Here is a 14,739-nt window from a genome sequence, read left to right as displayed (position 1 = left end):
TGACTACAATTTCTTAAATCTTCCACTGATATTACACTAGTTGACAACATAGCACAGTCTTCTCTTTTGTATGTGCTATTACATTAATTTGATCAATGGCCTTTTTTCTTTCACTTAAAACAAACCCTGTTTTACACTGTTTCAATAAGTGACCTTCTTTACTACATGAGAAGCATTTACTATCTTCATTACTTTTTAATGTATCTGTTTCAGATGAAGTTTAATTGAGCCATTGTCTCTGTTTGTTCATCTTCATTTTTGACATCATTGCTGTGGCAGCACTTACATCATCACAATCTGTTATTCTAAGTTCACATTTTAAACACCAATTTTGTAACTTATTCCATATCTTCTCTTTAGCAGGTAAATCATGCTCTGCAATATAAATGCAATCAAATCCTTTGGGTAAAGTTTGCAAAAGTCACACACAAAGATCACCATCATCAGTTGGCTTGCCTAAAAGTGAAAGCTCAGCTTGTACTTCATCAAATTTGGCAAGATGGCCTTGCATTGTACCAGATTTCTCACAAAATGTTAAGAAATTTGTGAAGCAGATCTATATTTTCAGCTAACTAAACATCATAAATCTTATGTAGCCTATCCCAAATCTATTTATCAGTCTTGCATTAGCCAATATAAAGTAAAGGCTTGGTGTCAAGTGATAGAACTGGCCATTTCCTTGCTTTTGTGTTAGCCCTGTCCATTTAGCAAGTTCAGTTTCATAATTTTTTTCTATTTCTTCTGGCTTGATCAGATCACCACTTAAAGATTTCATCATACACACAAATAGTTCTTATTATGATTTTCTAAGTCCCCCAACTTTCTTCACGAGTGAATTTTTTAATTTACGTCTTTTATCTGCCATTATCTCAACTTTAGCACTTCTATTAACATTGAGTTATCATTGAGTTATCATTGAAAGCGGCTACAACAGTCTCTCTTCATGAAAACTTCATCAATTGTGCACACCTGCTACCATGCTGACAAAACATTAAATGCTGTTTTAAAACAAAACATGTATTCCAAACCAGAAAAGCATGATAATGCTGAAAATACATCAAAGCCATTACAGCACAGCAAACACCATTATTGAACTGAAGCAAAGGAGTTTATACAAAGACAAGTGAAAACCTTCAAAGGTTAATAATATATTTGCATATATATATATATATATATATATAAAAATAAACAAAGATGATGTGACTGACCAAATGAAAGTGCTGGAAGGTCGACAGACACACAAACAAACACAAACACACACAGAAAACTCAAGCTTTCGCAACCAACTGTTGCCTCATGAGGAAAGAGAGAAGGAGAGGGAAAGACGAAAGGATGTGGGTTTTAAGGGAGAGGGTAAGGAGTCGTTCCAATCCCGGGAGCGGAAAGACTTACCTTAGGGGGAAAAAAGGATGGGTATACACTCACACACACGCACACATATCCATCCACAAATATACAGACACAAGCAGACATATTTAAATATGTGTGTGTGTGTGTGAGTGTATACCCGTCCTTTTTTCCCCCTAAGGTAAGTCTTTCCGCTCCCGGGATTGGAATGACTCCTTACCCTCTCCCTTAAAACCCACATCCTTTCGTCTTTCCCTCCCCTTCTCTCTTTCCTGATGAGGCAACAGTTTGTTGTGAAAGATTGAATTTTGTGTGTATGTTTGTGTTTGTTTGTGTGTCTATCGACCTGCCAGTGCTTTCGTTCGGTAAGTCACCTCATCTTTGTTTTTATATATAATTTTTCCCACGTGGAATGTTTCCAGTTTCATCATATGCTGCCATTGTTGGTACAATGTTATGCCACTATTGGGTAGTGGTAATAAATATGGGTAATCTGTGCACTCTGTTTTCACAGTCAGATTTGTGCCCTGTTCACATTGATCCTGCACTGCATTTCTGTGAGTGTCACCCATTAATGTGGAGTATGACAGCCACCTTGTGACTACAAATTAAGCATGATTCAGTTTGAAGATAAATTTGTGTATATTCATGGTTGGTGCAGGGTCACTAGTGGAGGAAGTGGGATACTATGGCAGTAGTAAGTCACTGATAGAAATGACACATCCAGATTATGAGGATACTGTTTATTAAACTTAGCACAAGTACAGAGTGTCTGGTCCATTTAATTGCCCGGATGGCACTCTAGTCATGTTGTACTATCCTAAAGAGCTTTCACACTGCTCAGGCCAAAGATGTTCAATCACTCTAGGACAAATTTTCAACCCCCCACCCCATGCCTCCCCCCTCCCCATCCCCCTGCCCACACACAGGATGAACATTAATAAAACTGACAAACTCCAGGGATGGATTCATGAGTGGAAATGGAGGAAAAAAGGCCCTATGAATGTGTATCGGGAAACACATCATTGCCACAGTAGATGGAGCTGATGAATAGAAGTTGCTTTGACCACTTGCCCTGTGTTCCTTATGTGTTGTAGGCTGTGTGATTGATGCAGCATACCGTAAGCAGCATAATGGTCTAGTTAGTATTCATGTCAGGAACAAGCCAAAAAGGGGTTATGTTCCTCCAAGCAGATGGAAACTGTTGAGAGGCAGTACAACTAATCCAAAATGTGTCCCCTCACAGACACCAACCACACAATATTTAAGCCATTTTTAGGCATCTGCATGATCATAAGTCCTTTCAGACAGATGAACATGCATGGAGGCAGTGGAAAGTGTGTACTTCAGATCTGGAGAATTGGGTTCTGCAGGAATGCTGGCTCTTGACCATTTCCATCAGCTTTGCTGTACACCATCTTGACTTGTTCCTGATGTGAATACTAGACCATTATGCTACTTACAGTATACTGCGTCAGTCACACAGCCTGCAGCACACAATCAACACGCGGTATGTGGTCATAGAAACTATCATTCATAGTGCTATACACGGTGTCAATGATGCATTTCTGTACATATGTTCATAGGAGCTTTTTTCCTCCATTTCCAGTCAGAGATCTGTTCCTGTAAATTGTCAGTTTCATTAATGTTCACCCTGTAGACTGTCTGGACTTCCATAAATGTAGACACAGAAGAAGTAAGTAGCACAAACAATGGAATTGTACCAATAAAAAAAATGGTGTAAAGGATTTTTTGGACCCACATGAAGTAATTTACATTTTAAATTAGTGCTACGCCACTGTGTAGATAAATTCATAGGGTAAAATGCCTCAAAAGGTAAAATAACAGTATATAATGTAAATCGGAGAGAATTTTTATTCCTTTTTCCTAAAGATAAGAAGGTGAAGGGTTGGATGATATGTCTACCAGAATAGTTAGGTATGGCTCATAGTATTTCACAGTCACTGACATTTTTAATAAACAAATCTATGGAAGTATGAAGATTTCTGGGATCCCTCAAAGCCAGTAAAGTGATTCCTTTACAGAACTGTGAATTGTGATTTACTCGTCTCATAACACACATATGTTAATCATTTGACTGGACTACAGGAGACATGTCAAAACATAGATAATACAATTTAACTGATATAAAGCTGTAGTTAATAAGATGGAGTTGTATTTCAACATTAATGCAACCTTTTTATGAATGATATCTTTACATATTCACATAACAAGACAAATTATAAACTACATCCTACTCATATACACATTTCATCATTCATAAAATCTTCAACTGAGTGTTAGCACTACTGAAGCAGAGTATCATGTAGCTCTCTTTCCAGTGAATTTAAGTTCATACTCAAACTGTTCTTGGCTTGTAATTTGTTATACATTTTCATTCCATATTCTAGGGTATCTGGCATATAAGTTTAAACAATGAGCAGGGAGCATAAAATTTTCTTTATTTCTCATATTATAAGTGTGATTAAAGCAGTTCTCCTGCATAATTCTAACTGGTATATAAAAAATGATATCACAGATATACAGAGAGGGTACTGTTAATAATTTCAAGATTTCAAACAATGGGTGACATGATTTCCTTGGATGCACAGCACACATGTTTCTAATAATCTTCCGTATGAGCAATAAGTTACTCAAATTGCCCCAAGAAACAACACTATACTTTATAACTGATTGGAAGTAGCTATGGTATTCAATTTTCCTTGTGCCCATGTCAGTGGCATTTGATAGTATTTGCACCGAAAATGCAAAACTAAATAGTTTATTTACTAAATACACTCTAGTTTCAATTCTTGTCTAGGTTTAACCCTAAAAATTTCACAGAATCCAGTTCTTCTAGATTTTGATTTATATGGTTTATTTTAATTTCCTGGGATGCTGACTGTTTTGTTCTGAACTGGATCACATGGTTTTTTGGATGTTTAGGGTTAATCCATTGAGATTAAACATGTTTCTAAATGACCTATTGTACTGATAACGCAGGCAGGGATAGTTTCTGGTCACACTCCCGAATGAATACAGGCATGTCATTTGCAAATAAAACTGATGGAGCATTTATATTGATTGATAGGTCATTAATGCAGAATAGAAACAAAATAGGTCATAGGATAGAACATTATGGGTACTTGTGTTACTGTTGTCATTTGGAAGAATAATTTGCTGCATCTGTAAAGACAACCACTCTTATTTCCTACTGCACAGGTATGAAGTAAGCCATTGTAGAACACTACTCCAATTTCATATCTGTGAAATTTATGGATAAGAAGTGTGTGATTTACTTAGTAAAAGGCTTTTGTGAGGTCACTTTAAGACCCCTGCAACTTTATTTTTATTGTCTAATGATGTGTTAATCTTGTCAACAAACATTTTAATTGCATCAATCATGCTTTTTCCATGATGAAAGCCAAACTAATTTTTCGAAATAATATCATATTTTTCAGTAAAATTTTAATCTGGGTGGCAGCTACTTTTTCGAATACTGGACTGGAAGGAGAGGTATGATATTATAATTTCCCATATCCTCTCTTGACCCTTTTTAGAACAGCAGTTTTACTTCTGCATACTTTAACAGTTCTGGGAAACATCCATAAACAAAAGTTTGGTTTACCATTTTAGACAGTGGGTGTTCTATTATTTTAAACACAAATTTGAGAAGTTTTGTGGGTATCCCATCCCAACCTGCAGAGTTTTTGTTTTTCGATGTTAATATAGTATTTTCTACTTCTAGTGCTGACACTGTTTTAGATTTTGTGAGACATTCAGTCATATGATCTAGTCTGAAGGCACAAACTTTGTTGTCATAATCAGCAACATTGTCATCTGACTTTGGTTCTGGTGTATAACTGCTTTTTGAGTGAGATCCTCTGCAGTCCTTGTAAATCATTCTGGACTGACATGCTCTTTTTTTTTTAAACTAACTATGTTCAAAAATGCTCCACTGTCACCAATTATCCTTAAAAAGCACAACTTGCAAGAACTGATTTTCAGGCTTCATAGTCAATTTGGTATTTCACCTGAACTTCTCTAGATCAGTTATTTTCATTTTTCATTCTAAGCTGTGGTGTTTCAAATAACTTTAACAAACCAGCAACATAATCTACTCTTTAGTTGTAGTCAATCATGTTTCAGTTTGCATTAAATATTTTCTGACAAGCTTCATCAAGATATTTTCAAATTACAGTCTTCATTACCTCTTCACCAGCTCACAGCCAAACTGTCACCTTTCAGACTAATGTAGAACTCAGGCTATGCAACACATCAGTATGTCATCACAACTAAGATTTCCACTTAATATTCATTGCATTCACCAACTCACAACCAAACAGCCACATTTCAATCTAACCTATACCTCGGACTTTGCTCCAGTCAGTTTGTCACTACAACCTACATTCCAAAAAATGATAGAGGCACAAAACAAATTCCTTCACTCTCTCTTTCTCTCTCTCTCCCACTCACTCTCTCCCTCTTTTACTCACCCCTGTGTTCTTCTTTTTCTTTCTGTCTTCAACCACTGGTATAAACTTTTGAACTGACACAACTGTTTCCTCTCTTGTTTCATATTTTTAATCTGCACTGTACAGTAGCTTTTGCTCCAGTTTCCTTTCTCTTCCTTCAAAACACATTTTCTTGTCTTCCTTCTTTTGGAAATGTATTTTGCTGCAGATCTGTGACTGCTCTGCATATATTACTAGCAATGTCTGAATAAAAACTATTAATTTCATATTATGTTGTAAAGTTTTTGGCAGGCCACTTCTAGTTCACAGCTTATATCAGCATTGTGTAATATTGATGAAAGTGCTTCACTGTACAGTTGTTTGGTACTGCCTCTGTTTCTTCTCTTTTTAGCACTAGATAATCAGAATGGTAACTATAACTCATATCTTGAGGAGTAAATAACTTGAATTAAAAATGCCCTAAACTTCTTTAGCGTCTAGTTATCAAGACTGTAATTCTATGGAAGAAAAAGGAATGTACACTGAACTGCATATCGTGTTAAGAAGAAAGCAATTATTCACAGTTATTTTCTTTTTTCAACTGAACTGGTATCAGTGTCTTCCTTCTGCTCATATGCTGTTTCTTTCTTGTATAGGAAACTTGTTCATGTGTTGATCAAATTATGTAATTAACATACTATATTTAGTAAGACTCACACTGACAAAAATCTGTCCTGGTCTGAACAGGTTACATTCCAGGTCTTTATTTTTACTGGGTAGTCATACCACAGAATGCAGGCACACAGTAGTCAGAACTACAGTTCTCTTTTAGATTGTTTAGTCACATGTGTGATGCTATTCACACTGCCAGTGCTGTTTTATTGCAGGATCTAGTGAATCAACTCTAATCAGAAAGGTCATAACCCTCTAAAACAAACTGATCATTCTTGCCACTGTAGTGGGAAGTGTTTTGAGATGCTGGTGACAGGATACAAGTCACTATAACCTGCACAAGGCCTAAATTTGTGAGCTAAAGTGTCACAGAAGCACATCTCTTTAAAGATTGGCAACCTATGAGGGTCATTTTTTAAAAAAAGAAGTGATAGCGCATCGAGTCCATGCAACCTGTCATGTTATGTCTGTTCATTGTTGTCACTTTTGGACAGTTTCTCACTAAGCTTCCAATATGTTTCATGCCTCTGCCAGTATTGGTTGTATGGTTGTACTGCTTCATTTATTATCATGTGAATTAATAATCTTGCTGATTGTGAAGTGCACTCAGTTATTCATTTCTTAAATTCGAAATCAGTTAATCCTGCTGAAATTCACTGGCAACTTGTTGAATTTCATGGTGCAGCTGTAATGAATGATGGAAATGTGCATAAGTGGTACAGGCTGTTTAATGAATGGAGAACAAATGTTCATGATGAAGAATGATCTGGACAGCCAACTGTCATGAATGAAGACTAGGACACAAAAAGTTGATGAGGCAGTTCACCAAAACAGGTGCTTAATTATTGATGAACTGCATCAGAAATTTCCACAAGTTTCAATACCAGAAGTCTGTCACACTGTTACTGACAAACTTCACTAAAAAAAAAAAAAAAAAAAGTGAATGGCACATTCTTTGTACATTTTGGAGCAGAGCACTATCACAAGGATGGTGACAAGTTCTTGAGTCACATGACACATAGACTGCACACTACACTTTCAGAGAATAAATGTCAATCCAGAGAATGGCATCATTCAAATTCCCCAACAAAACCATGAAAGTTCAAAACAAAAACCTTCAATATGGAAAATCATGGCTACAATTTTTTGTGACCAGAAAGGTTTTCTTCTGTTCATCTTTTTGGCATGAGGATTGACAATAAATGCTGAGAGGTGCTGTGAAACATTATTAAAGCTTAGGCATGCTATTCAAAATCACCATGGGGACTGCTCTCTGGCAGCATTGTTCTGCTTCACGACAATGCTTGGCCTCATGTTGCTGCAAGAACAAAGATGTAACTGTTCAAAGGCCATTGTTGAACATGGAGCTCCATATCACAAGACCACTATGTGTTCCTATGGTGCCCCAATGACATTGTCAGTTAGTATTGCAGTGGACACAGCGTCACTGAGTTTGCACCATGGATCAATAAGAATGTGCTGCCTGATGAATCACATTTGTTGCTACACAAGGTCGACAGTTGGGACCTTACATGCCATCATGCAGGAGAATGGTTTCATGAAACATGCACTGCACTACAGATTCGGGCTGGTGAGGGCAGAATTATTCTGTGGGATACACTGAGTGGGGCTTCCATGGGTTCTGTGGTGGTAATCAAAGGCAACTGTGAACTACACGAACATTATTGTGTACCACTGCTTCATGCTTCAAGTCTCCCCCTATGGAACTGATATTATCCAGCAGGATAACTGTTCGTATTACAAAGAATTCTGCTCAGTGGTTTGAGGGGCATTATAGTGAACTCACATTCATGTCTTGGCCAGCAAATGTGCTTGATCTGTACCCACTGGAACACATACCTGGCATCAGTTGTGTGCCTGTAAACTACCATCCCATAATTTGTGGGAATTACTTGAGCTGTGCATAGACGTCTGGTGCCACATACTTCTTGAATCCTGTCAAGGACATGTGGAATACATGCCAAGCAGAATCTCTGTTCTACTGTGTTTGAAAAGCAGAACAACACAATATTAAACAGGTGGTCATAATGTTGAGGCTCATTGACATGTCCCTGGTTTGAAACATTGTGTAGCATGCTGTTTTATACAAAGGATTACTTTGTGTCAAATATTTGAGTTTTGCATATTCAGAATTTTTTGCATATTCAGAATTACATCACTGTTAAGATTTTCCTTTGACTGAGCTACAGAGATTGCTGGTTTGTCACTCTTGTATGTGATAACTTCCTGAATTAATTTATATATAATGTAAACAGTATTGGCTTGTATACTGAATCTATTGACAAATGATGCTTTCTGATCTGTGATTGATCACATTTCTCTTTCATTGTTAATATGATACCAGTATGCAAAAATTTTATGTGAAAAAAAAATATTTAAAATAAACAAATCTGGAGCTACAAACATCTTGGTTCTTGTAAAACATTGGAATGTTTAATGGATTAGTGGATTTAATGGATTGAACTATCACATTTGTTACATTGCTGACCTCAGCAAATTATTGTAATGTAGCAACTACTGAATGCTTTGTGTTCTCTGCTTTGCTCTGTTGTGCATTGCTCATTGTTTTCTTTTCTTCTTCCAAAATGAGTGAAGAAATTAACTGTAGTCCATTACAGGTCTCAAGTATGAACCTCACAACACCAGAAGGTATTGGCAATCCTTATGATCAAGCAATAATTCTGCACAGAAATACTAAAATATTAGGTCATGGTACCTGCACTCTATAAAAATGAATCAAACATTACTCTAACCACTATATCAAAACCATTGAACATTTAGCAACACAGATACTTGAGCAAAGTCCTTATATTTTAATGCAAAAAACAAACTAAAAATGCACACCTACAAAGATTTTACACAGGTGTTGATGCAAACAGAAAACTATAAGGTAAATTATCATTAGTTTATGGATTTGAAACTGATATTTGTTTGAAAAAGGAAACTGCAAATTTATTTTCTTCTTCTCAAACAAGTCAATTACTTTGTCCTCAAAAACAGGGTGTTTCACACTTTTCCTGTGGACGCCAAAAAGGCTCCTCAGCCATGTCTTCACTCTATAGTGTGCTGACAGAATGCTCTATGGTGCAAGTTATGGCAGGTATGGTTTGGCAGAATATAAGCAATCTTCTTAATGCTGAGTAAAACTTTGTTTATGAAAGTATGTCATGGAGCTTTATTTTCCCAAAACATTCCTTATTGGTCCAGAAATCGTACAATAATCTGGTTCCTGCTTCCAAGTTCTCAGCTTAAAAAATTTTGCAAACCTTTTGTTTATCTTATGTAATATTCTCTCCTTTCCATTTTCATTAAATGTGAGTAAAGAAGTCACCTTTGGAAAATATGTCTTTCTCTTTTACAAATCTTGTGATAAGTGACATGATTATCAAATCCATGTACAGACTATATATTGTCACTTTGAAATAGTCTTTGTGTCTGTGAGTTTGCCTCCCTAATGTTGGGATTTTTATACCTATGTCATGTTCCTCACAATCTTCAGTCACTGCTCAAAAATATTTTTGGTGAATTCATCATTACTCTCCACCTGCTTGTGAAAATTGGCTAGCAGGTCAGTGTTGATGTATCTGTAGACTGAATGGAGGTTCACATCAGTATACTGGAGTTTGTTCACTATTGGTTCTATGTATGAAAAATACTTTGAAGTAACATGTAGGCAAATGATAAATGTAATTGATGATGTTGTGCTATCTAGTCGGCTGGCATTTGCAAGTGTCTTGATTGTTTTTGCTGTTATTTGAATGGTGATTGAGACTATTCTTTATAGCCAAGAAGTTATATTTGAATACCCTGACTGTTGCATGTTTGTGTGACCATGTAGTTTCACAGAACACTGGAATGTTAAATATTCTTTTCCTACACAATAGTTTCCATAAAGAGCCTAATAATTTCTTTTATTTTATCACTTGGAATCTGTTAAGGTCATTGACAATTAAGTTTAGTCTGTGTGCAATGGAAATAAATAGCTGAAGGATACTTTTGTCTAACCCTTGCTTCCATTGTAGTTACATGTCCTGTCACTGTTGAATAGGTATAAAAGCCCTAGCCAATCAACTTATTCATATCAAGGCACAAATTTTCAACAAATTTTAAAATACATGAAGAAATCCTCTCAGAATCCAACACAGTTAGCTCTGAAAACCCTAAAAATTCTTCTCTTACTGTAAGGTTCATTTTCTCATCTACAAATCATACTCCCATTGACAGTTGCTCTTTCCTACTAATGTCAGCCATTTCATCAGCCAATAATGAAAATTATGGTGTCTGTTTACCTCCTCAACAATCTTGTGTTGTAACACACAAGCATAAGTATGTTGTAAATGATACTCCAACACTTTCTTGCCCACTATTACTCAAAACAAAAGTAAATCTTGAAAATTTCCTTCGCTCAAGTTCTTTCCTCTGATAGATATGTCCTGAGTGCCACAAAATATTCTAGTGGCAAGAACTGATTTTACTTTTATTCTGTTGATATTTACAAGCTCTGTGATTCACACAAGCACAGGTCACACCTGTCTACAAGAAGGGTAGTAGAAGTGATCCACAAAACTACCATCCAATATCCTTGACATCAATTTGTTGTAGAATCTTAGAACATATTCTGAGCTCAAACATAATGAGCTATTTTGAACAGAATGACCTCCTCAATGCCAACCAGCATGGTTTTCGAAAACATCAATCATGTGAAACCCAACTCACACTTTTCTCACATGACATACTGAAAGCTTTGGATCAAGGCAACCAGGTAGACCCAGCGTTTCTTGATTTCCATAAAGGATTTGACCCAGTACCACACCTATGCTTATTGTCAAAAGTATGATCATATGTGGTATCAAGTGAAATTTGTGACTGATTGAGAACTTTTTGGTAGGGAGGATGCAGCATATTATCGTGGATGGAGAGTCATCATTAGTTGTAGAAGTAACTTTGGATGTGCCCCAGGGAAGTGTGTTGGGGCCCTTGCTCTTATTAATGACCTTGAGAAAATATTAATAGTAAAATCAGGCCTTTTGGAGATGATGCAGTTATCTATACTCACATACTATCTGAAAGAAGCTGCATAAATATTCAGTCAGATCTTGATAAGATTTCAGTATGGTGCAGAGATTGGAAAATTGCTCTAAACATTCAAAAATGTAAAATTTTGCACTTCACAAAATGAAAAAAATGTAGAGTCCTATGACTATAATATTGATGAGTCACTCTTGGAATTGGCCAACTCATACAAATATCTGGGTGTAACACTCTGCAGGGATATGAAATGGAATGATCACATAGATTTAGTCATGGGTAATGCAGGTTGTAGACTTCAGTTTATTGGTGGAATATTGGGGAACTGCAATCACATTCAAAAGAGACTACTTACAAATCACTCATGTGACTCATCCTAGAATATTATTCAAATGTGTGGGACTCATACCAAATAGGACTAATAGGGCACATTGAATGTAAAAAAGAGAAGGGCAGCACATATGGTCACAGATTTGTTTAATCCATTACAGAGCGTCACAGAGATACTGAAGGAACTGAAATGCAGAATCCTGAAGACATGTATGACCTATACCAAGTAAGTCTATTAACAAAGTTTCAAAAATAAGCTTTAAATGATTACTCTAGAAATATACTACAATCTCCTATGTATTACTCACATAGGGATCATGAAGATAAGATTAGAATAATTAAACACATACAGAGGTATTCAAACAATTGTTCTTCCCACACTCCATATGTGAATGGAACAGGAAGAAACCCTAATAACTGGTACAATGGGATGTACCCTCTTCCATGCACCTGGCGGTGGTTTGCAGGGTATAGATGCTGATGTAGAGTCAAGATGCTAATTGACCACCTTCATGAAAGCATTTGTAAACTTGGCAAGCCTTTATCACAAAAGCACCAGAGATTCCTCTTTTAAAAATTAGTTTGAAAAGAAAACAGAACTTACAAATCCTTGAACTTGGCTGAGTATACTAGACATGAGTACTTTTCTAGCCAAGTTTTTTGAAAAGGCTTTTTTATAGTTTTTCTCATTAATGTCCTTTTTGAAACCATGAGACAAATTCAGAGTGCATATCTTTGTTAGTAACCAATACTTGAATCATTCTGATGCTGAATGGTTTACACCTTCATGTAAATCAAAGATGTGATTAAGTGCTAATGCATGTAGTTCCTCCGGCTTGTTGACACTGGAAATTGAAGCTGATGGGTTGATGTCATCCCACTGAGTAGCATCAGTAGTAGTGATACCAGCAGGCTGAGTACTAATGGTGGAAGAAGATTGGGGTAATGAAACTTCTAATGATGACAATGATAAGAGATTTTGCTCAGCAAATAGCATGAAGTTAAAAGCTTGTGTTGAGAATAAATTAGAAGTTGTTTTGGGATGCACTTTCAATGTATTGGACTTGGAAATTTTAATGAGTCATAGTGGTTCCTTTTTCTGTGTATCAGAAACACCTTTTTGTCCAGAGAAATACATATCCACCTCTGAAATAAATACAATGAAACTTGGTTTCATTTAAGAGTACTCGCCTTGTAAGGATATCTAACCTACCAGTGTATACTGGCTTAAGAATTTAGTACCTTTTTATTAGACACAATAACACTAGAATGCATCATTTATAAAGATGTATGCTGAAGCATTCCTCCTTCCCTCTAAAGACTGAGCCACTTCAATAACAATTTTTCTAAACATGTCATGATATGAGGATACTATGTATACTAAGAAGTTTTGCGTAACTTGAATGTTGTGATGAGAAAGAGAAAGCTCCAGTGATGGGGAATAAAAGTTAATCCCTTTATAGACAATATGCTGTAAAATCCTGAATGATTAGAGCATACATTTATGAAACAATTCATTGTCAAAATTAGACTGCGGGACTGTGGACATCAGACCAATGAGGCGATTGATGATATCCTTATTTAGTGATAGTTTACAAACCAATTTCACAAAATTTTTACATAAAAATGTACATGAGAATGAGGAAATGATCAACAAATAAAGCATTTTTAAATAATTGTAATCTGTATTAAGATTTCATTTATCAAAAAAAAAAAAAACATTGTTAGTATCACTGTTGAATACTCCTGGAAGTGTGGCTCATTAATTACAGTCTCTGGTCATGACTTGTGTGTGATCAAAACATGTGATGTTTTAATGCTCACTTGAAAAACTGCAAATAATCTGAGGTGATGTGACAAAAGAGGAACACTAAGAAACGCTATGTATAATAATTATGCTTTTGGTATTTATACTCTTTGGCAATTTATTTACACTTATTTAAAATATATTTGCAATGTCTGAATACATTAAACTAAGTCCAGACCAGATGTGGAAAATTACAGAACCATTCTCAAAAATTCGGTTCTGACAAATTAACATTGAAAATATACATTGTTGTGTTGATGTATGGGCTTGGGTGGGATATGGAAGTAGGGATGACTTGTCAAGAATATTGCACTTGTGTGCTCTTTGTTGCTGTACACTGTGACTTGAGACCACTCGAACTTACATGAAAATGAAGTATACAGGGTGAGTCACCTAACATTACCGCTGGATATATTTCATAAACCACATCAAATACTGACAAACCGATTCCACAGACCGAATGTGAGGAGAGGGGCTAGTGTAACTGTTTAATACAAACCATACAAAAATGCACGGAAGTATGTTTTTTAACACAAACCTATGTTTTTTAAATGGAACCATGTTAGCTTTGTAAGCACATCTGAACATATAAACAAATATGTAATCAGTGCCATTTGTTGCATTGTAAAATGTTAATTACATCCGGAGATATTGTAACCTAAAGTTGATGCTTGAAACCTCTGACGTTCAGTTGCGTGTTGTAACAAACATGGGCCACGGTCGGTGAGCAGCATCTGCAGGGACGTGTTTACGATGACGACCGTGTTTACGAGTGTGGCTGTAATGCACTGTTGTGGTTTGGTCTAGCTGTCGCAGTGTCCGCATGTAGCGCTTGCTGCTATTGTTATTCTGCATTTGTCTCCGCACGCTGACCAACTGTAGTACACCATGTTACCAGACGTCTGTGATAGTGGAGTGTTGTAGGAACTGTGACCATGGTGTATTTGAACTCTGAAAAGGTGGAGATGATACTCATCTATGGCGAGTGTCGACGAAATGCAGCTGAAGCCTGCAGGGTGTATGCAGAATGGTACTCGGACAGAGAGCATCCAACGTGCTGCACATTGCAAAACATCTACC

Source organism: Schistocerca serialis, chromosome 6 (genome assembly GCF_023864345.2).
Source record: "Schistocerca serialis cubense isolate TAMUIC-IGC-003099 chromosome 6, iqSchSeri2.2, whole genome shotgun sequence".
Lineage (NCBI taxonomy): Eukaryota > Metazoa > Arthropoda > Insecta > Orthoptera > Acrididae > Schistocerca > Schistocerca serialis.
Note: the sequence above shows the minus strand (reverse complement) of the source record.